The 22,380-nt window shown below is 36.0% G+C and overlaps 1 long non-coding RNA gene across 1 annotated transcript in view; it reads right to left on the bottom strand.

Moving 5' to 3' along the window:
* Positions 1–8,488: 8,488 nt before the first annotated feature.
* The window catches only part of LOC121031598 (uncharacterized), a 42,125-nt gene continuing 28,233 nt past the window's right edge, over positions 8,489–22,380 (bottom strand). Inside the window, exon 4 of the long non-coding RNA XR_005790795.1 lies at positions 8,489–9,164. This is a non-coding gene — a long non-coding RNA (uncharacterized LOC121031598). The remainder of the gene's footprint in view (positions 9,165–22,380) is intronic.

Here is a 22,380-nt window from a genome sequence, read left to right on the forward strand (position 1 = left end):
ATAATAAATATAAATAATAATAATAAATTAATAAAATTAAATTTTATTACTTATTTTTTAAACTTTTTGTTATATTTTACTTTCTTCATTTCATTTTATTCTATTTTCTTATATATATTTTTAACTTTTAAATGTTTTCTTACTTTTTTCTTTTTTTTTCTGTTCTTTTCTTTCTATTTTTTCTCTATTCTACCAAGCTTATTTCAACAACCAGACCAAAACACGCCTAAGATTGAGCCTCCTTTATTTGATTTTTGTGTTGTTTTAAATTTTTTAACTTTATTTATAATTTTATTATTTTTTTTCTTCCTCCAAATTTTACTTCCTTAATATATAATAAATATTTTATTATAATAATGAGAAGAAAGCATAGTATCCCTTTCTGCAGAGATAAAAGAAGTAAAATCTAGTCAGGATGAAATTAAAAATGCTGTAATTGAGATGCAATCTCGAATTGATCCCATGGGGGCAAGAATAGATGAAGCAAAGCAGCAAAATAGCGATATAGAAGAAAAATTTACGGAGAACAATATAGCAGAACAAAAGAGGGAAACTAAGGTAAAAGATCACAATATAAGACTTAGAGAACTCAGTGACTCATTAAAAAGGGATGACATCCAAATTATGGAAGTCCCAGAAGATGAAGAGACAGAAAATGGGTAGAAGTTTTAAGTGAGCAAATCATAGTGGAAAACTTCCTAACGTGGGTAAAGACACAGACATCAAAATCCAGGAAGCACAGAGAACTCCCATTAGATTCAACAAAAACAACCATCAACAAGGCATATCATAGCCAAGTTCACAAAATACCCAGACAAGAAAAGAATTATGAAAGCAGCAAGAGAAAAAAAGTCCTTAACCTACAGGAGAATACAGATTAGGTTCACAGCAGACCTATCCACAGAAACTTGGCAGGCCAGAAAGGAGTGGCAGGATATATTCAACGTGCTGAATTGAAAAAATATACAGCCAAGAATTCTTTATCCAGCAAGGCTGTTATTCAAAATAGAAGGAGAGATAAAGAGTTTCCCAGAAAAACAAAAACTAAAAGAGTTTGTGACCACTAAACCAGCCCTGCAAGAAATTTTAAGGGGGACTCTCTGAGGGCAGAAAAGATGAAACAAAACAAAAAAGACCAAAAACAAATACTAGAAAGGACCAGAGAGCACCACCAGAAACTCCAACTGTACAGGCAACACAATAGCACTAAACTCAGATCTTTCAGAACTCACTCTAAATGTCAGTGGACTCAATGTTCCAATCAAAATACAGAGGATAACAGAATGGTTAAGAGAACAAGATCCATCTATGTGCTATTTACAAGAAACTCATTTCAGACCTAAAGTCACCTTCAGAATGAAAGTAAGGGGATGGAGAGCCATCTGTCATGCTAAAGGTTGCCAAAGTAAGCCAGAGTAGCCATACTTATATCAGACAATCTAGATTTTAAAATAAATATAACAAGAGATGCAGAAGGGCATGATTTTATAATTAAGGGGTCTATCCACCATGATTCAACAATTGTAAACATTTATGCCCCCAACATGTATACATCCAAATATATTAATCTGTTAATCACAAACATAAAGACACTCATTGATAATAATACCATAATAGTAGGGGACTTCAACACCCCACTTAAAGCAATGGACAGATCATTTAAGCGAAAATCAACAAGGAAACAATGGCTTTGAATGACACACTGGACCGGATGGACTTAACAGATCTATTCAGAACATTTCATTCTAAAGCAGCAGAATACACATTCTTCTCAAATGCACATGGAACATTCTCCAGAATAGATCATATACTGGGACACAAATCAGCCCTCAACAAGCACAAAAAGACTGAGATCATACCGTGCATATTTTTAGAACACAATGCTATGAAAATCAAAATCAACCACAAGAAAAAATTTAGAAAGACAACGAATACTTGGAGATTAATGAACATCTTACCAAAGAATGAACTGGTTAACCAAAAGTTAAAGAAGAAATTAAAAAGTACATGGAAGCCAATGGAAATGATAACACCATAGCCCAAAACCTCTGGGATGCAGCAAAGGCGGCCATAAGAGAGAAGTAGATAGCAAACTAGGCCTTCCTAAAGAAGGAAGAAAGGTCTCAGGTATACCAGCTAACATTACACCTTAAAGAGCTAGGAAAAGAACAGCAAATAAAACCAAAACTAGCAGAAGATAGGAAATAATAAAGATTAGTGCAGTAATCAATGCTGTCGAAATGAAAAACAGAACAACACAGTAGAACAGACCAATGAAACCAGGAGCTGGTTCTTTGAAAGAATTAACAAAATTGATAAACCCCTAGCCAATCTGAGCAAAAAGGAAAAGGAAAGGACCCAAATAAATAAAATCACGAATGAGAAAGAATGAAATCTTGCCATTTGCAACAGCATGGATGGAACTGGAGGGTATTATGCTAAGTGAAATAAGTCAGTCAGAGAAAGACAGATAACATATGTTTTCACTCATATGTGGAATTTGAGAAACTTAACAGAAGATCATAGGGAAAGGGAAGGGGAAAAAATAGTTTCAAACAGGGAGGCAAACCATAAGAGACTCTTAAATACAGAAAACAAACTAAGTGTTGATGGGGGGTGTGGAGAGGGGAAAATAGGCATCGGGCATTGAGGAGGGCACTTGTTGGGATGAGCACTGGGTATTGTATATAAGTGATGAATGATGGGAAACTACTCAAGAAGCCAAGAGCATACTTTATACACTGTATTTTAGCTAACTTGACAATAAATTATATTAAAAGAAGAAAAAAGAAAAGAAAAGAAAAGAAAAAGGAAAGGATCCAAATAAATAAAATCAAGAATGAAAGAAGAGAGATCACAACCAACACTGCAGGAATACAAACAATAATCAGAGAATATTATGAGCAATTATATGCCAATAAATTGGGCAATCTGGAAGAAATAAATAAATTCCCAGAAATATATAAACTACCAAAATTGAAACAGAATGAAATAGAAAATTTTAACAGACCCATAACCAGTAAAGAAATTGAATTAGTAATCAAAAATCTCCCAAAAAACAAGAGTCCAGGGCCTGATGGCTTTCTGGGGGAATTCTACCAAACATTTAAAGAAGAGTTAACACCTATTCTTTTGAAACTGTTCCAGAGAATAGAAATGGAAGGAAAGCTTCCAAACTCATTCATGAGGCCAGCATTATCTTCATTCCAAAACCAGACAAAGACCCCACTAAAAAGGAGAACTACAGACCAATTTCCCTAATGTACATGGATGCAAAAATCAGCCAAACAGATCCAACAATACATTAAAGGAATTATTCACCACGATCAAGTGGGACTTATTCCTGGGATGCAGGGCTGGTTCAATATTCACAAATCAATCAATGTGATACAACACATTAATAAAAGAAAGAATAGGAACCACATGATCCTCTCAATAGATACAGAGATAGAAATTGACAAAATACAGCATCCATTTTTGATAAAAACCCTCAATAAAATAGGGATAGAAGGATCATACCTCAAGATCATAAAAGCCATCTACAAAGGACCCACCACTAATATCATCCTCAGTGGGGAAAAACTAAGAACTTTCCCCCTAAGGTCAGGAACACGACAAGGATGTCCACTCTCACCACTGTTATTCAACATAATGTTGGAAGTGCTAGCCTCAGCAATCAGACAACACAAAGAAATAAAATGTAACCAAACTGGCAAGGAGGAAGTCAAACTTTGACTCTTTGCAGATGACATGATACTCTACGTGGAAAATCCAAAAGATTCCACCAAAAAACTGATAGAACTGATTCATGAGTTAAGCAAAGTCACAGGATATAAAATCAATGCACAGAAATTTGTTGTATTTCTATACACCAATGATGAAGCAGCAGAAAGAGAATTCAAGGAATCAATGCCATTTACACTTGTACCAAACCCGTAAAATACCTAGGAATAAATCTAACCAAAGAGGTGAAAAACCTATACACTGAAAATTATAGAAAGCTTATGAAAGAAATTGAAGAAGATGCAAAAAAATGGAAAAATGTTCCATGCTCATGGATTGGAGAAACAAATATTGTTAAAATGTCTATACTACCCAAATCTACATATTCAATGCAATCCTTATCAAAATAGCACCAGCATTCTTCACAGAGCTAGAACAAACAATCCTAAAATTTGTATGGAACCACAAAAGACCCCAAATAGCCAAAGCAATCCTGAAAAAGAAAACCAAAGCTGGAGGCATCACAATTCCAGACTCCAAGATGTATTACAAAGCTGTAATCATCAAGACAGTATGGTACTGGCACAAAAACAGACACTTAGATCAATGGAACAGAATAGATCACCCAGAAATAGACCCACAAACGTATGGCGAACTAATATTTGACAAAGCAGGAAAGAATATCCAATGGAACAAAGACAGTCTTTTTCAGCAAATGGTATTGGGAAAATTGGACAGCGACGTGCAGAAGAATGAATCGGACCACTTTCCTCCACCATACACAAAAATAAACTCAAAATGGATGAAAGGCCTAAATGTAAGACAGGAGGCTATCAAAATCCTAGAAGACAAAGCAGGCAAAAATCTCTTTGACCTCAGCTGCAGCAACTTCTTACTCAACATGTCTCTGGAGAGAACTATTAGGACCTCATCAAAACTAAAAGGCAACTGATGGAATGGGAGAAGATATTTTCAAGTGACATATCAGATAAATGGTTCGTATCTAAAATCTATAAAGAACTTATCAAATTTAACACCCAGAAAACAATTAATCCAGTGAAGAAATGGGTGAAAGACATGAATGGACAATTTTCCAAAGAAGACATTCAGATGGCCAACAGACTCATGAAAAAATGCTCTACATCACTCATCCTCGGGGAACAAATCAAAACGACAATGAGATACCACCTCACACCTGACAGAATGGCTAAAATTAACAACTCAGGCAACAACAGACGTTGGCGAGGATGTGGGGAAAGAGGAACCCTTTTGCACTGCTAGTGGGAATGCACACTGGTGCAGCCACTCTGGAAAACAATATGGAGGTTCCTCAAAAATAAAATTAGAACTACCCTACTACCCAGAAATTGCACTAGTAGGTATTTACCCAAGGGTTACAAGAGTGACGTTTTGGGGCGCCTGGGTGGGGCAATCAGTTAAGCGTCCGACTTCAGCCAGGTCACGATCTCGCGGTCCATGAGTTCGAGCCCCGCGTCAGGCTCTGGGCTGATGGCTCAGAGCCTGGAGCCTGTTTCCGATTCTGTGTCTCCCTCTCTCTCTGCCCCTCCCCCGTTCATGTTCTGTCTCTCTCTGTCCCAAAAATAAATAAACGTTGAAAAAAAAAATTAAAAAAAAAAAAAGAGTGATATTTCAAAAGGGCACATGCACTACTGACAATAGCAGTGCTGCTGACAATAGCCAAAGTATGGAAAGAGCCCAAATGTCCATTGACAGATGAATGGATAAGGACATTACACACACACACACACACACACACACACACACACACACTGGAGTATTACTCAGCAATCAAAAAGAATGAAATCTTGCCACTTACAACTATGTGGATGGAACTAGAGGGTATCACACTAAACGAAATTAGTCAGAGAGAGAAAAATATCATATGACTTCACTCATGTGGAATTTAAGATACAAAACAGATGAACATAAGGGAAGGGAAGCAAAAATAATATAAAAACAGGTAGGGTCACAAAACATAAGCGACTCTTAAAAATAGAGAACAAAATGAGGGTTGGTAGAGGAGTTGTGGGTGGGGGCATGGACCACATGGGCAAGGTGCATTAAGGAAAACACTTGGGATGAGTTGAGCAGTGGGTGTTATATGTAGGGGATAAATCACTGAATTCTATTCCTGAAATCATTATTGCACTATATGCTAAGTAACTTGGGTATAAATAGAAAAACAAAACAAAACAAAACAAAAAACCCACAACTGGTTATTTCGACTTTTAAAATCACTTCAAGTTTCTCTAGTTTTTTATATGGTCATTTTGGATCTTTTATAAAATGCAATTCCATCCAAAGGGAAAGACAAAAAGATTAGATGAAGAGTTTTTAATAACTACTTTAAAAATAACTAATTATCAGCGATTTCTGAAAAATGACAAAACAGTCAGCAAATAATGGTATCAGTGTATAATAGGCAATATGAAATTTATTATATGCACAAAAAACACCATTTATAAGGAACTTTATATTTCCCAAAGAATCATAATAGGTTTCATCAAAAAATACAACTATGTTGAATTGCCCCATACTTGTTTTATGATATAGTATTGATTTTAATCACCAGAATACAAACATAATAAGAACAAGTAATATTATTTTACTGTTTGTCTCTAGCACCTAGAACAATACCTGAGCAGATGTTCAAAATCAGTTTTGAATGAATAGATGAATTGTATCTGGAGATGATGCACTATAATCTTTTTAATGTTTGGGATACCTAAATGGTTGTAAGTCAGCTCCAGTTACCAAAATACACTGTGCTATATTTCAAATAACAATAAAAAAGAATTTGAAGTTTCTCCTTTTCATTCACAAAATTAATGGAGTTATGTAGGCGAAAAATAATTCTGTTTTTCATGGCCACTGTTCAATAATATTTCCATCTTTGTTCTTTTTAAAATTAAGTATTAGCCCATATAGAAGCAGAAGCCAGAAAGACATAAATTTGATATGTTCATTCTTGTTATGGATCAGAGCATGAGTGCCTTTGAGGAAAAGAAATTAAGTTACAAGGTGGTGTAGTAGTGGATTGTGGGAAGAGTGGAGAAGGACAAAGAGGCAGATTTTTAATCATAGGCTTTAATTTAAATCAGAAATTTCTGCTGAGAATTCCTTTGATAATTGCTTCTAATTTCTCTATCATTTGTCTTCTATGTTTTTAGCTATGTTCATTATGGGGAAGATTTTAAATTTAAAATAATTGTGCATACTGAATTCTCTATTGCCTCAATTTCCATTTCATTACATTCCTTTAATATTATAACGAACAATGTATTCTCATGCATCCAGTTATTAAGGAACATTTGACTAGTCAAATACAACTTTAGAAACCTTACATTCTATTATTTTGGTATTCTATTTTAATGCATTCTTATAGCTTTTATTGTTTTTATTATACCAGTTTTCAGATCTAATTAATTCTGCCAGCACAATACCTTGTTAAAATGCTTTGAGACAGTAAACAGTGGAGATGTATGCTGTGTGTGTGTGTGTGTGTGTGTGTGTGTGTGTGTGTGTGTGTGTGTATACACAAACGGTTTGATTATTTTAAGTGAAGTGATTGGATGTTGATACCTTAAAATGAGTAAATTCATTCAAAACAGTTAAATCTGCTGTGTGCATTAAAAAAACTACAAGATCAAAATAAAAATATCGGGAGCTCCATACAACACTACTTTTTCCTAATAATATTCAAAAACAAGAAGTACATTTTATTTTGTACTCAGGAAGATTGTAATCCAGCTTCTAGTTACAAGGAATCACCCCTTATTTCTAGATAGTATGTTAATATTGGCTATCTATTGTATTAATATGTAAGTTCAGCCTAGATTAAAACTAGCTTACAAGGCAGACGTAAGTATCTAGGCTGATACATTAGATCTCTTTAAAGTGACCAGCTGTCTAGGTTCCTTCTTTCTTGTGTTTACCACCCATCAAATATTATACTTTCCCTTTAAAGTGTAAACTGGAGGGGCGCCTGGGTGGCGCAGTCGGTTAAGCGTCCGACTTCAGCCAGGTCACGATCTCGCGGTCCGTGAGTTCGAGCCCCGCGTCGGGCTCTGGGCTGATGGCTCAGAGCCTGGAGCCTGTTTCCGATTCTGTGTCTCCCTCTCTCTCTGCCCCTCCCCCGTTCATGCTCTGTCTCTCTCTGTCCCAAAAATAAATAAACGTTGAAAAAAAAATTAAAAAAAAAAATAAATAAAGTGTAAACTGGAAGTTGCACACATGACTTCCACTCACATCCAAGTTAAAGACCTTTATCAATGACTATATCTAGCTGCAAAGGAGTCTGTTAAGCAGTGTTTATTCTAAACAACTCTGGCCCATTGAAAACTTGAGAGAAGAAGCAGCAATCTCTGCCATAAGGGGTGAATACAATAAAAGCTCACAAATTCATAAAATTAGTTTACATTTAAAACTTCTGGGGGGGGGGGTGTGCCTGGGTGGCTCAGTTAGTAAAGTGTACAACTCTTGATATCCACTCAGGTGGTGATCTCATGGTTGTGAGATCAAGCCCCATGTCAGACTCTGAACTGAGCACAGAGCCTGCTTGGGATTCTCTCTCTCCCTCTGTCACTGTCCTTACCCTGATGTCTCTGTCTCTCTGTCTCTGTCTCAGTCTCTGTCTCTCTCTCTCTCTCTCTTTCTCTCTCTCTCTCATTCTCTAAATAAATAAATAAATAAATAAATAAATAAATAAATAAATATTTTAAAAAAGAATTCTAGGGGTGCCTAGGTGGCTCAGTTAAGCATCAGACTCTTGATTTCAGCTCAGGTCATGATTGATCCCAGGGTCATGGGATCAAGACCCACAATGGCTTTATGCTGAGCGCGGAGCCTATTTAAGATTCTCTGTCCCTCTCTCTGCCCCTTCCCCACTTTCACACATGCTTATGTACTAAATAAATAAATAAATAAATATTCCAGTTTGCAGCTGTATAATTCAGAATCTAGAGTCTCCATGTTAAGTGATCATAACTGAATTTCAAAAAGGAAGTAAGAATTAGGAAACGGGAATTTTTTTCAACACGGTTTTAAATCTTGCTCGAAGTAATATTAATTTAGTAGAGTCAGACTTTATTAAAATGTGCTATCCAAAAATATTTATCATTATGTTACATTGCTTTCCTGTGTTGGACACGGATGATCACCCAGCATCCTCTCTTCCTTTCTCCTCTTTCCTAAATTATCCCAGTTTAATTCACGTATTCACAGAGAAATCCTCTGTGTGTGTGTGTCACATACACACACACATGACAAGAACAAAACACATAGCAGTTACCTCACAATCATAAAGAAAATCAACCTGTGTGTAAAGCTGATGTTGTAGGCAGCAGAGTGGAGAAGCTCAAAGAACTTGGATCCTTGATGAGAAGACTGAGCTGTTGAAGCAATCCACCTCGATGCCATCCCTGACAAAAAATAAATTTTCTTATTTTAAACCAGCTTAAGCCAATTTTTCAATCACTTGCTCCACAAAGCATCCTAACTGATTTATATTCCTAAACAATGCTCTTCACTACTTACAAAAGCAATGAGCAATATGATTTCTAGAATAAACACAATTCAGAAAGACAAAATTTTAACCAAAAATTGTCAAACTTACATGGAACAGTTTCATCTATATTCTGAGTGAATTTGGATAAGACTAAAATGATACAACTTAAGTTTTAGATGATCAAATCAAAATATTGCAATTTTTCAAAGCATTTTATTTTAATAAGAATTCACTAGAATCTGTATAATTTCTGATCTAACCATGTATCAATGTGACCCTGTGAAATTCAGTTGAGTACAGAAACACAGCCATTAAATCAAACACACATACCTATTTGTCCAGCACCAAAAAATTGTTTTCCTGCTAAGATATGTCTACCAATGAATTTTTTAATGCGTTTTTTGGTTTTTGTTTTTGTTTTTTCATGTGACTTATCTTTCCACAAAAAGAATCCTGGAAGCTTATCTATTTTCACAGGCTGGAAGTGCTGCATTATTTAAACGGAACTACAAATGTTCTCACTTTGCAACAGGAATTGTTCTTAAAGGGTCTTATAATAGTTAGATTCTATTGCAAACAAGCATTTATTTCCCTGACTAAAGGAAGGAACTATTGCACACTATCTGACTGGGATTTTTTCTCAGCCTTCTTTCTTTTCTGTGACTACTATTCGTGACTTATTTACAATTTATGCTTTGTATCACAAGATACATCATTATAATTGTCAGTCCCATTTAAGGTTTTGAAAGAGAGTGAAAGAGATAGATGTTTGAGACCTCTGAATAAGAAGTGAAGTAATATTAACATGTGATTGATTGGATGTCGGCTGCTTGACTAAAACAGATGATCGATGATTTCTAGAGGGAACACACTCTGGGCTGAGATGATGTTAACATAACTAAATAAGGCCTCCTAAAGAATAAAAAGAGACATATATGGGCTACTTATAACTTCACAGAGAACATAGTTCTCAGTTCAGCAATTCATCAGAAATTGGTTCCCTACCTATTAAAAGCAAAAGATAAAAAAAAAAAGCATTGATATATCCTAGCATCCTATATATGGTAGCAAATCATATAACCCAATGATGGTCTCATATTAAAACAAAAGAAAAAGTTGATAGTACAGCTTCTTAGTTTTACAAAGGATAAAAAAACAGAAATTGTAAATGTGGATAAAGGAGAAAACGATGCAATTTTTTGAACACATGGAAAGGTCACATGTGTTCCCTGTAAATAAATAAATGATGTAATGCATTTTCACATGATTTAGTAATTCTTTCAGAAATTATCATGACAAGAAACCAATATTACAGTTGGTTAAGAGCATAAAACCAGAATACTGGGGTTTAAATCTTGGCCCTACCACTTATGATTGTGTGCCTTTAGACAAATTAATGAACATCTCTGATCCTCAATTTCCTCACCTGCATGATGGGGATAATGATAATAATTGTCAAGACCTTATAGGGTTGTTAAAAGGAGTAAAGAGCAAATATAGGTAATTATTTAGAGCAGTACATGTATTAAAAATGTAAACTATTATTAGTAATTCATACACATGAAAGTTGTCAATTCATTCTATACATGTAAGACACGTTAACTAAAAGCATACTTTTCTGTTTTTCTATTTCAAATTTTAATGGTCATACAAATACATGACACGTGATTCTATTAGATAGTCTTATTGACAGAAAAATTTAAACCTGCAGTCTGTTTTCTTATGTAAATATTGATTTCGTCCGGTATATATTTTTAAATAATGAATATACTGGTTCTATTCACAAAGTATAAACACCTCAGATATCTTAAACATTTTCTTTTAAATATATTCATTACATTTAACATATTCCAACCACTTATTTGGCACCTTATCAAAGATAAAAATAAATAATGTTATTTAACATATTTACATTTAACATATTCCAACCACTAGTTGAAAAATATTTTAAAGTAGTATACTGAGTATTTTATTTTCCCTTAGTTTACATTATTTTAAAAAAACAACTATTTCTCTTTGACCTAAGTAAACAAAGAATTCATACATTTTAATCGCATTGCTCCCAAACTAATCTGCTCCCAAAATAATATGTATTGAAGACACCATGGTATTTCCATATAGCATGTGTTTCTCCACATACATAAGTCAAACATTGTTCATAAACATCAAATATTTATTACATACTAGCCAGATTGAGGGCATCACTTGGACTCCAGGTAATTAGCCAGAGAACTTTAGAACTGAAAGGACCTCAGAATATGTTGGACAGCACCCTCTTTTCACTGATGAAGAAACTGATTCCCATAAAATGACTCAAGAACAGAGAGAAGCCAAAGGCCACCGGCTTTGGGCAGGCAGAAATTTCAGATTCCTGTTCACTACATTCCACTGTTTAATATTTGCAGGGTCCCTGTCCTCAGGTTATGGCCAAGTTACTAAAAAACTTGCTTTTCTGTAGAACAGCAAATGGATGTGATTCGGAAGGCATTGTTATGGCCTTTTATAAAGTTGTATTGAGACCTACAGAAGGTCCTGTCTTCAATTCTACTAAAGATACAATGCTATTAATAGACCAGAAAAAAAAAATTGGTGATATCCATAGTCCTATCTAAAGTTTGTGATAGAATCATTATGTTATCCTGATTAAAGAAATTGCTCTCCTTTGGTCAATCTGCCCCAGCTATTATCTGAGAACATGTAATCAAAAAGTGCTGGATAACATGTTCTAACAAGAAAAGATGTAGTTGTGCGTTATTAGAAGATGGTGGCTGAAAAAAAAACAGTCAGAAAAAATAAACTGCAATAAGATATTCTTGAATCCTCACGTATTTCTTGGAAGACTCACAATTTTAATCTTTTGGTCAATCAGAATATTTGTATTATCTATCTTCATTTTACTTCACATACAGTGACAATTAGAGAACAATCTTTTCTGAAGAGTAAAGAAAAGGGTTCAGCATCTACCTAATCAATCTTTTCTGTATAAAGACCAAACTGTAGAATTCGGTAGGAAATTTCACTTATTTTTCAACTGCTATTTTTAAGCTGAGCATTCTGATTAATTGCCTTAATATCCAATTATCTTTGTTAATATAAATTCAACCACAGAAAGGCCAATAATTAAAGAACACTTAAAATGGGGAGAATTTCCATACTTCCTTGACTCCAACTTGACAAAATGGTTTTTTGCTATTTTTAAGACCCATTTATATCTCTGTAATTATTGAAAGTAATATGCACACTTATATACAAATTTGGCAGAATATGAATGTTTAAATAATTTTAATATGCACACCTCTTTTGTTACTCTCCTCCTTCTTTGCCATACTAGACATACTGCCCCTTTCTTCATGGAATGTTTTAAACATTATGCCTTCGGTTCAAGGAAAAGTAGGTAATATAGTTGTTGGTAATGATTCAGATTCTAGTTTTAATGGTAATCAATGTCAAATATGAAAAAATATAGGGAAAGTAGAGCTTACGCGAGGAAGTGGATTGGAGATTCCTCTAAATGTGAAATAGGAGAAGTCTGGGAATCCAGAGCAGGGAGGAGACTCACCTGTTAACCCTGGAAAAAATCTTGAGAGGGAGAGTATGAGACCCAAGAGAGGAATGGCTATGTGGTCCATCTAAGAAGTTTGTACCAAAGGCACAAATCAGTCAACTGAACTGATGCTAGATTGACCAATGTTCTGTGACCTAAGCAAAACATAGAAGTAGCAAATAGCTGATAGACCAGCTATTTGCCAGACTATCCATTCTTAATGGTAATCAGTACTAATGGATGAATAATAATTGTAATTCCCTTCCTACCTCCAAACCATAGCACAATCCTTATTGAAGCTTGAGATGGAAAACCTTTGTTTCACCATCCACTGGGTGGTCAGGCTGTGCTTGATAGAGTATAACACGAGTGCAGCCAAGCTTAAAAGGCAAATAAATGACACCCAGGGAAGACACTAGTGCAATATTAAAGGTTGCTGAGAACAGATAATACACACACCAGTCCAAGTGGTACCGTATTTATTTGTAGCAAGAAAAGGAAGAAAGCGCACACAAATTCCAATCCTTTGCAATGCACTAGTTCCCCTCGGCCAACAAATCTATTCCATAGCTATCACAGGCAGCGTGACTGCCCGCATCCCAATTTTTGCTGCAGTATAAGGACCCCAATCTTTCCCCTAGAGGATATGAAATACAGAAAATTCGAGGTGTGACTGAGGGTCATTGAAGCGTGTCTTTAAGCAGAACAAAGGAGTGCATTGAGTTTGACACAGGGAAAGATATTCCCACACAAAGTAATAAGCCCAGCAAGGTAGTGTGGGTTCCCTATCTCTTGGTAAGGGATGTACTCCAGGCCAGAGGCCCATTCTTCTGGGCCAAGCTGGGACTGAAAGACTGCATGCAAGAGACTGTCTTTCTTAACAAGTTTCAACAAGTATAGCTAGATCATGACATCATCAAATTAAGTGCTTTTTAAATAAATACACATGACGTCTCCTGCTGAAAATAAACCTTCTGAACACACATTGAGACAGCTAACAACACCAACAACAAAATGGTTCCCTCCTCCATCTTCTGTATTTGCTCTTACTCCTTTTTCTCTATCACCGCGGTTTCCCCAGTTACAATTTAAAAAGCCATCCTAGTCTCCTACGCTTCATCAACCTTCTATCCAGTGTTTGTTCAACGTACATGGCTAAACTCTATTACAATGTGATGACCACTGAGCTCAAGCCCTTCATTGGGTGAGCTTGAGCCCCCACTTCAGGTAGGCCCCGCTCTCTCTCTCTTGCCCTCTCTCTCTGCCCCTCATGGGATTCTCTCTCTCTCTCCCTCTCTCTCTGCCCTTCGCTCACTTGAGCTCCCTATCTCTCAAAATAAGTAATAATGATAAAAAATAAATAAAACACTGATTAGCTTTAAACAAATAAATATAAATATACTGTGATGACCATCTACCTGTATCTTACTTTTCTCATCATTCTTAACATCCTCACTTCTTCTCATTACTTCTACTTCTCACTACTTCTAGTCACTTCCTAAATTCTCATTACTTCTTGACATCTTACAGTCTGCTTCAGTGGATAAGTGGATAGTGAAAAACAATAACTAAAAATTACAAGTTAAAAAAAACAAAAAAACAAAAAAAAATTACAAGTTTCCCCCACTCTCTGAAAGTAGAGTGCTCCTATGAAACCTGTCATAAGCTGAAATGGCATAAAACGAAGAAGCAGTCACCATTGCGTAAAAGTGAAAATTCTCTCTGGCTTTCTTTTGGGTTAGTGAAAGCAGATATTAATGTAGGTCTTTCACAGACGCGAACTCCAGGAAAGCAAGGGAAACCTGTACTTGCGTTTGTGCAAAAATTCCATTGATTATGTATGTCCCCATATTCTAATAATGTTTTACTTAATATCAGTGACTCTTTTGGATCGTCTCTTTTTCTTATTCTTTCTTCTTCATCCTGTTCTAATTTTCTAACTTTCCAAACGTACCCACACACACAGAGCTGTGTACCTACCCAAACATACGTGCACACAAACACATACATACACAAACACACAGAACTGGTTCATCCACTCTGACTTAGTGATTTACAACGACTATTTTTATGCACAAAAAAATAAGACTATTGTAAATAATAATAGTGTCTTTAAATACACGATATAGGTTCACCATTTTACATAATTATATAGCCAGACAGGACAGATCGCTTAGTTGACTAAATTCAGAAAATAAATGGTTAAAATGCTGGTAGTTTAAAAATAGTTGTTTGCTATTTTATTGTGGGCTATTATAATTATTTGGAGAAACTACTCAAGCTGGTGGCAGTTACTAGTTATCAATAATTAATCCCCTCTGGGTTCTAAGGGATTAACCACTTCTTAACTTCCTCTTAACGGTTTATCTTGAGGTCTTTCGTTCTACATTTCCTTCACACACATGAGTCCTCTTTCTATCAAAGAGCAATATTAATCATACAAGAATAGAAAATATTCTCATTAAAGCCCTGAAGCTCATTAGGGAAGTTTAAGTTATTCTAACACTTCCCTGATATTGTTGGATCCATGTAGTGAAGAGTGCGGACTCTCCTGCCAGTTAATTGTCTTACATGAGCTGACCTAAAGACTGAAATGCATTTTCTGTGCTGAGTAGAAGATGGAGAGTTGTAGCTATTTTTACTAAAACAACTAATTAAAATTTTCTCTGCCAAAACACTATTTTTCCTTTAGTGCTATTACATTAGCACATGCTTGTAAGCATATTATAGATATGCTTCATTTTATACAACTGATGCATTTCTGAAAAGTCAAGGATATTTGGTACCTGTCTGAGGTGCAGAGAAGATTTCAGGCTAAAGGAAGCCTATGCAAAATAATTTGTTAAATAAAATATCCTGAGCTATACAGCTATCCTCAATGGATAAATTTTCTTCTAAAGTCATTGTGGGACACAAAAATAATATTCTGTAAAGCTAAAAGAGCCTTGGCAAGACAAAGACTGCATTGTAAAAAAAAGGTAAGGAAAAAGGCAAAGAGTCAAAAGAAATACGACAGATTTGGCAATGTATGAATGCGGGCAGTGAAAGGAGAAAGTCTCACCTTCAGAATCAACTCACCTAACACTGATTGTCAAGGAATTTCAGAAGTCATCTGAAGTAATAGTGAACAATTAGGGAAGCTGTTTAAGAAAGAGAAAAAAGACGCTTATGTAGTCTACCCAAGTGGAAAGTATACCCATAAAAGATTCCCTCTCTCACTGAGTCAATGCAGTAGAAAAGGCATTCATGAAATTAACTAAAGTGAATATCAATTTTAAAGTTCTAAGTCTTTCAAACTAAAGAATAAATAGCATGATAAATGTGAACATTTTTTAAGTTGCAGGGCAACCACTGGATTAAACAAGCTAAACAAGTATAAATTTCCTGCAAGCCTTTACTCCTCAGAATATAAGTATTTTAGAATATATGGTAAATCTTCAACAGAAAGGGTTTTTTCCAAATTTAAGTCACAGAAATTTCTGCTGAAAGGTTTTCTGGGATTAAAGATTAGAGCACCATAAATTACCATAAAGTTGTACTAAGATACAAATAAAAATTATATTAAAAATGACATTAGCAAAGTTCTGGTTGGTGTGCCAACCAAAAAAAAAAAAAAAAAACAATTAGCTTTACTAATGCTAAAGCATTAAAAATTTAAAGCATTAAAAAATGTATGGATAGTGTCTTCTTCCTGACTGGCCTTGGTGCATTCTGTCTCAGCTGCTGATGACAAGATATCTTCAGGAAAGGCCAAAATTGGGCATCCTGCCTCCAACTTCAAAGCCATGGCTGTTATGCCAGATGGCCAGTTTAAAGACATCAGGGGAGGGGCGCCTGGGTGGCGCAGTCGGTTAAGCGTCCGACTTCAGCCAGGTCACCATCTCGCAGTCCGGGAGTTCGAGCCCCGCGTCGGCTCTGGGCTGATGGCTCAGAGTCTGGAGCCTGTTTCCGATTCTGTGTCTCCCTCTCTCTCTGCCCCTCCCCCGTTCATGCTCTGTCTCTCTCTGTCCCAAAAATAAATAAACGTTGAAAAAAAAATTTTTTTTAAAACTTTAAAGACATCAGGGGAGGCACCTCAGTGGCTCAGTGGGTTAAGCATCCGGTTCCTGATTTCGGCTCAGGTCATGATCTCACCGTTCCAGGTTCCAGAGATGGAGTACCGCTGACAGCACAGAGGCTGCTTGGGATTTTCTCTCTGTCTCTCTCCCAGCTCCTTCCCTACTCACACCCTTTCTCTATCAAAATAAATAAACTTAGAAAAAGACATCAGCCTATCTCACTACAAAGGAAAATACGTTGTGTTCTTTACACTCTTGGCTTCACCTTTGTGTGTCCTGCAGAGATCATTGCTTTCAGTTACAGGGCAGGAGAATTTAAGAAACTCAGCTGCTAAATGATTGGTGCATCTGTGGCTCTCATTTCTATTGCTTGGCGTGGATCATCACACCCAAGAAACAAAGAGAACTGGGACCCAGGAACATTCCCTTGGTATCAGAAGCCAAGCATGCCAGTGTCCAGGACAATGGAATCTTTTTTTTTTTTTTTTTGCTTTTCTTTTCATGTTTTTATTTAGATTCTAGTTTGTTAGCATACAAGGTAAGATTGGTTTAAGGTGAAGAATCTAGTTTAATTTAGTAAAATTGGTTTCAGGTGAAGAATTTACTGGATCATTACTTACATACAACACCCAGTGCTCATCACAAGTGCCTTCCATTTAGCCCATCCCCTGCCAGTACTTGTTCTCTATAGTTAAGAGTCTCTATGGTTTGCCTCCCTCTCTTTTTTTTTCCCTTCCCTTATGTTCATCTGTTTTGTTTGTTAAATTCCACATGAGTGAAATCATATGGTATTTGTCTTTCTCTGACTCTTATTTCACTTAGCGTAATACATTCTAGCTCCATCCACATCGTTGCGAATGCCAAAGTTTCATTTTTTTAATGACTGAATAATATTCCATTGTGTGTATGTGTATATATACATATATACATATACATATATATACATGTGCATATACATATACATATATATACATATATATCCCCTCTTCTTTATCCATTCATTGGTCAATGGACATTTGGGATCTTTCTGTAGTTTGGCTATTCTTGATAATGCCTCTATAAACCCTGGGGTGCATATGCCCCTTCAAATCTGTAATTGTATCCCTTAGGTAAATACCTAGTAATGCAATTGCTGATTTGTAGGGCAGCTCTATTTTTAATGTTTTGAGGAACCTCCATACTGTTTTTCAGAATGGCTGCACAGTTTTGCATTCCCACCAAATCATAAGAGGGTTCCTCTTTTCCCACATCCTTGTCGACATCTCATTTTGTGTGTTGTTAATTTTAGCCATTCTGACAGGTGTGAGGTGGAATCTCATTGCAGTTTTGATTTGTTTTTCCCTGATGATGAGTAATATTGAGCATCTTTTCCTGTGTCTGTTGGCCATCTGAATGTCTTCTTTGGAAAAACGTCTATTCGTGTCTTCTGCCCATTTCTTAACTGGATTGTTTGGCTGTTGCCTGTTGGGTTTGATAACTCCTTTAATAGATTTGAATACTAACCCTTTTTCAGATATGTCATTTGCAAATACCTTCTCCATTCTGTAGGCTGCTTTTTGGTTTTGTTGTTTCCTTAGCTGTGCTACATTTTCTTTATCCATTTATCCATCAGTGGATATTTAGGTTGATTCTATGTCTTGGCACTCATAAATAATGCTGCAAAGAACAGAGGGGTGCATATATCTTTTTGAATTAGTGTTTCATTTTCTTTGGACACATACCAGAAGGGGAATTGCTGGATGGTATGGAATTTCTATTTTCAATTTTTCGAGAAACTTCCATACTGTTGTCATAGTAGCTACATGAATTTACATTCCTACCAACAGTGCAAAGGGTTCTCTTTTTTTCCACATCCTTGCCAAAACCTGCCATTATCTTCTTAGTAATAGCCATTCTGACAAGTATGAGGTGATATCTCATTGTGCTTTTGTTTTGCATTTCTCTGATATTCATCAGATATCAGATGATGCTTAGTTCCTTTGCATCTGTCTGTTGGCCATTTGTATGTCTTCTTTGGAAAAATGTCTGTTCATGTCTTCTGTCCATTTCTTCTGTGCAGAAGCTTTTTATCTTGATGAAGTCCCAACAGTTCATTTTGCTTCTGTTTCCCTTGCCTCCGGAAATGTGTCTAGTAAGAAGTTACTGCAGTTAAGGTCAAAGAGGTTGCTTCCTGTGTTCTTTCCTAGGATTTTGATGGTTTCCTGTCTCATAATTAGGTCTCTCATTCATTTTGAATTTATTTTTGTGTATGGTGTAAGAAAGTGGTCGAGTTTCATTCTTCTGTATGTTGTCACCCAGTTTTCCCAACACCATTTGTTGAAGAGACTATCTTTTTTTTCTACTGGATATTCTTTCCTGCTTTGTTGAAGATTAGTTGACCATATAGTTGTGAGTCCATTTCTGGATTTTCTATTCTGTTCCATTGATCTATGTGTCTATTTTTGTGCCAGTACCATACTGTCTTGATGACTATAACTTTGTAATATAATTGAAGTCCAGAATCATGATGCCTCCAGCTTTGCTTTGCTTTTTCAGGATTGCTTTGGCTATTCAGGGTCATTTGTGGCTCCATACAAATTTTAGGATGTGTAGCTCTGTCAAAACTGCTGGTGGTATTTTTATAGGGAATGCATTAAATGTGTAGGCTGCTTTGGGTAGTATAGACATTTTAACAATATTTTTCCATCCAATCCATGAGCATAGAATGTTTTTCCATTTCTTTGTGTTCTCTTCAGTTTCTTTCATAAGTGTTCTATAGTTTTCAGAGTACACATCTTTTACCTCTTTGGTAAGGTTTATTTTTAGGTATCTTATTATTTGTGATCCAATTGTAAATGGGATTGATTCCTCGACTTCTTTTTCTGTTGCTTCATTATTGGTGTATAGAAATGCAACAGATTTCTTTACATTGATTTTATATCCTGTGACTTTGCCGAATTCATGTATTAGTTCTAGCAATTTTGTGGTAGAGACTTTTGAGTTTTCAACCTACCGTATCATGTCATCTGCAAATAGTGAAAGTTTGACTTCTTCCTTGCTGACTTGGATGTCTTTTATTTCTTTTTTGTTGTCTGATTGCTGAGGCTAGGACTTCCAGTACTATGTTATATAACAATGTGAGAATGGACATTCCTATCTTGTTCCTGACCCTAGAGGCAAAGTTCTGTTTTTCCCCACTGAGGGTGATACTGGCTGTGGGTGTTTTGTATATGGCCTTTAGGACTATGGAATGTTAAAGCTGATGAATGTAACTTGTTCAGGGCCTATCTATCATTGATGATAAAGGCATCCTTTGGCAAATCACTGTGAATGACTTCCTTCTGGAACACTCTATGGATAAGATTCTGAGACTAATTCAGGCCTTCAAGTTTACTGACACACATGGGGAATTGTGCCCAAGGCTGCAAGACTGGCAGTGATATCATCAAGCCTGATGTCCAGAAGAGCAAAGAATATTTCTCCAAGCAGAAGTGAGTGCTGGGCCATTTTAGGGCCAGGCTGCAGTGGGTAACCATGAAGACAAGATTTCATTTGTACAATTGTCATGCTTAAAACATAAGACTTTAGGTTCAGTGCGGATGTGGTGTGGAACAGAACAGGCCTTTCCTGCAGGGGTTGGGAAGGCCGCCCTTTCTTCCTCTAGAGAGAGTGGCCTGAGCTGTGCTATGGGGCAGGACAACTGATGTGTATAGTAGTGGGGCATCACTTTAGATTATTTGTTGTTTCTATTAAACTCGAACTGAGGGGAAAAGAGAAATATATAGACAAATGAATTCTATATGGCTATTTGACATCCTTCAGATTAAAATTTGGATGAATGTATATAGTCACAAGCTTCTGTAGGCTTGAGCATGAAAAGGAAACAATAGAAAAGGTCTACATCCCAAGTATCTTTGTAGCTTCCTTAGCATATTCAAAATATCAGATACTTTGGACAGTGTTCTTTACTGTTTATATACATTGCTGCTTCATACAACATAGAAATTCCTATATCATAGTACGTGAACTACATTATAAAAGCTTCAAACTTTGCAATTACCACCTACAGACAGGATCCTATTTTAATAAACATATATAACCAATATGAATTGTGGTCTTAGGCCAGATTTTTTCCTTAAAACTCAGATTTTGATGTAAACACCTGAGTGGGTGATGAACAAGGGAAATTTGAGGAGAAAGGATGAGGAGCTGATGAGTTCAGTTTTACCACATGGTACGTTTAGGTGAAGATTTTCAGTAAGCAACTGAACTTGCACGTCTGACGTTCAAAAATAAGTTGAACTAAAGGTAAAGATTTGGGATTAACAAATGATAGAAACTGAAGCCAACAAAGTAGTGAAGATCATTCAGATGGACAATATGTAGTAATATGAGAAAACATCTAAGGGGAAAAAACACCTTAAAGAAAAAAAACTCACGGGGTGCCTGAATGGCTTAGTTGGTTGAGTGTCCGACTTCAGCTCAGGTCATGATCTCATGGCTTGTGAGTTCCAGCCCTGTGGCAGGCTCTGTACTGAGCTGGGAGCCTGGAACCTGCTTTGGATTCGGAGTCTCCCTCTCTCTCTCTCTCTTGTGCTCTCTACTTGTGCTCTCTCTTTCTTTCTCTCTCTCTCAAAAATAAATAAACTTTAAAATAATTTTTTTTAAAAATTCATTATTTAATGCTTAGCCAGACAAAAACAAGAATTCCTTATAGAATTTAACAAAGACTATTTTATATGAAAGTGCATCACATTATTGCCTTTCATCTTGAGTTTATTTTCTCAGTACTTGCAAATCACACACACACACACACACACACACACACACACACACAAATGCAGATTTCATAATTGTGGTTATGGTGCCATAATACCATAATAGAAAAAAATGTTTATGAGATATTTACTCTGTGCCAGACACTGTGCTAAGTGTTTTATATACATTAAATCACTTAATCTTCATAATAGTCTGTTCTAGTTATTTGTTGCCATTAATAAACTAAACCTAAACTTGGTGTTTTAAAAGAGCCATTTATTATATTTCATGATGAATGAAATCCGTTTAAAAAATCATATACGGTTAGAATTGGTGATACTGTAACTCCACAATGAGTCAGCTGATGTCACTATATACTATTCAGCTGGTGGATGGGCTGTTCAGAAGAGTCCCAGAGGTTTAACACACATGTCAGGTGCCTTGGCTGGAATGGCTGGAAAGCTGAGTTCAGCTAGTATTGGTAACCCAAGCACCTACATGTGGTGTCTCCAGCATGGTTGTCTAAGGGTAGTCAAATTTCTTATATGATTGGCTAAGGACTCTGAGAGACAGTTTTTCAAGAGCAAGAATTCAAAAAGGGATGAGCAAACACTGCAGAGCTTCAGATCTCACTCCAAAAGTCCCAGAATCCCACTCCCATTGCAATCGATTCATTAAGGGCATCACAAAGGCCAACTTAGACTCAAAGAGATGAAAATTGAACATCACCCTCAAAGAGAAGGGTAGCAAAGTATTTATAGACATCTTTAATCTATCACAGAGCTCTATAT

The sequence above is a fragment of the Herpailurus yagouaroundi genome, unplaced genomic scaffold (genome assembly GCF_014898765.1).
Source record: "Herpailurus yagouaroundi ecotype Mexico unplaced genomic scaffold, PumYag 141, whole genome shotgun sequence".
NCBI classification, from domain to species: domain Eukaryota; kingdom Metazoa; phylum Chordata; class Mammalia; order Carnivora; family Felidae; genus Herpailurus; species Herpailurus yagouaroundi.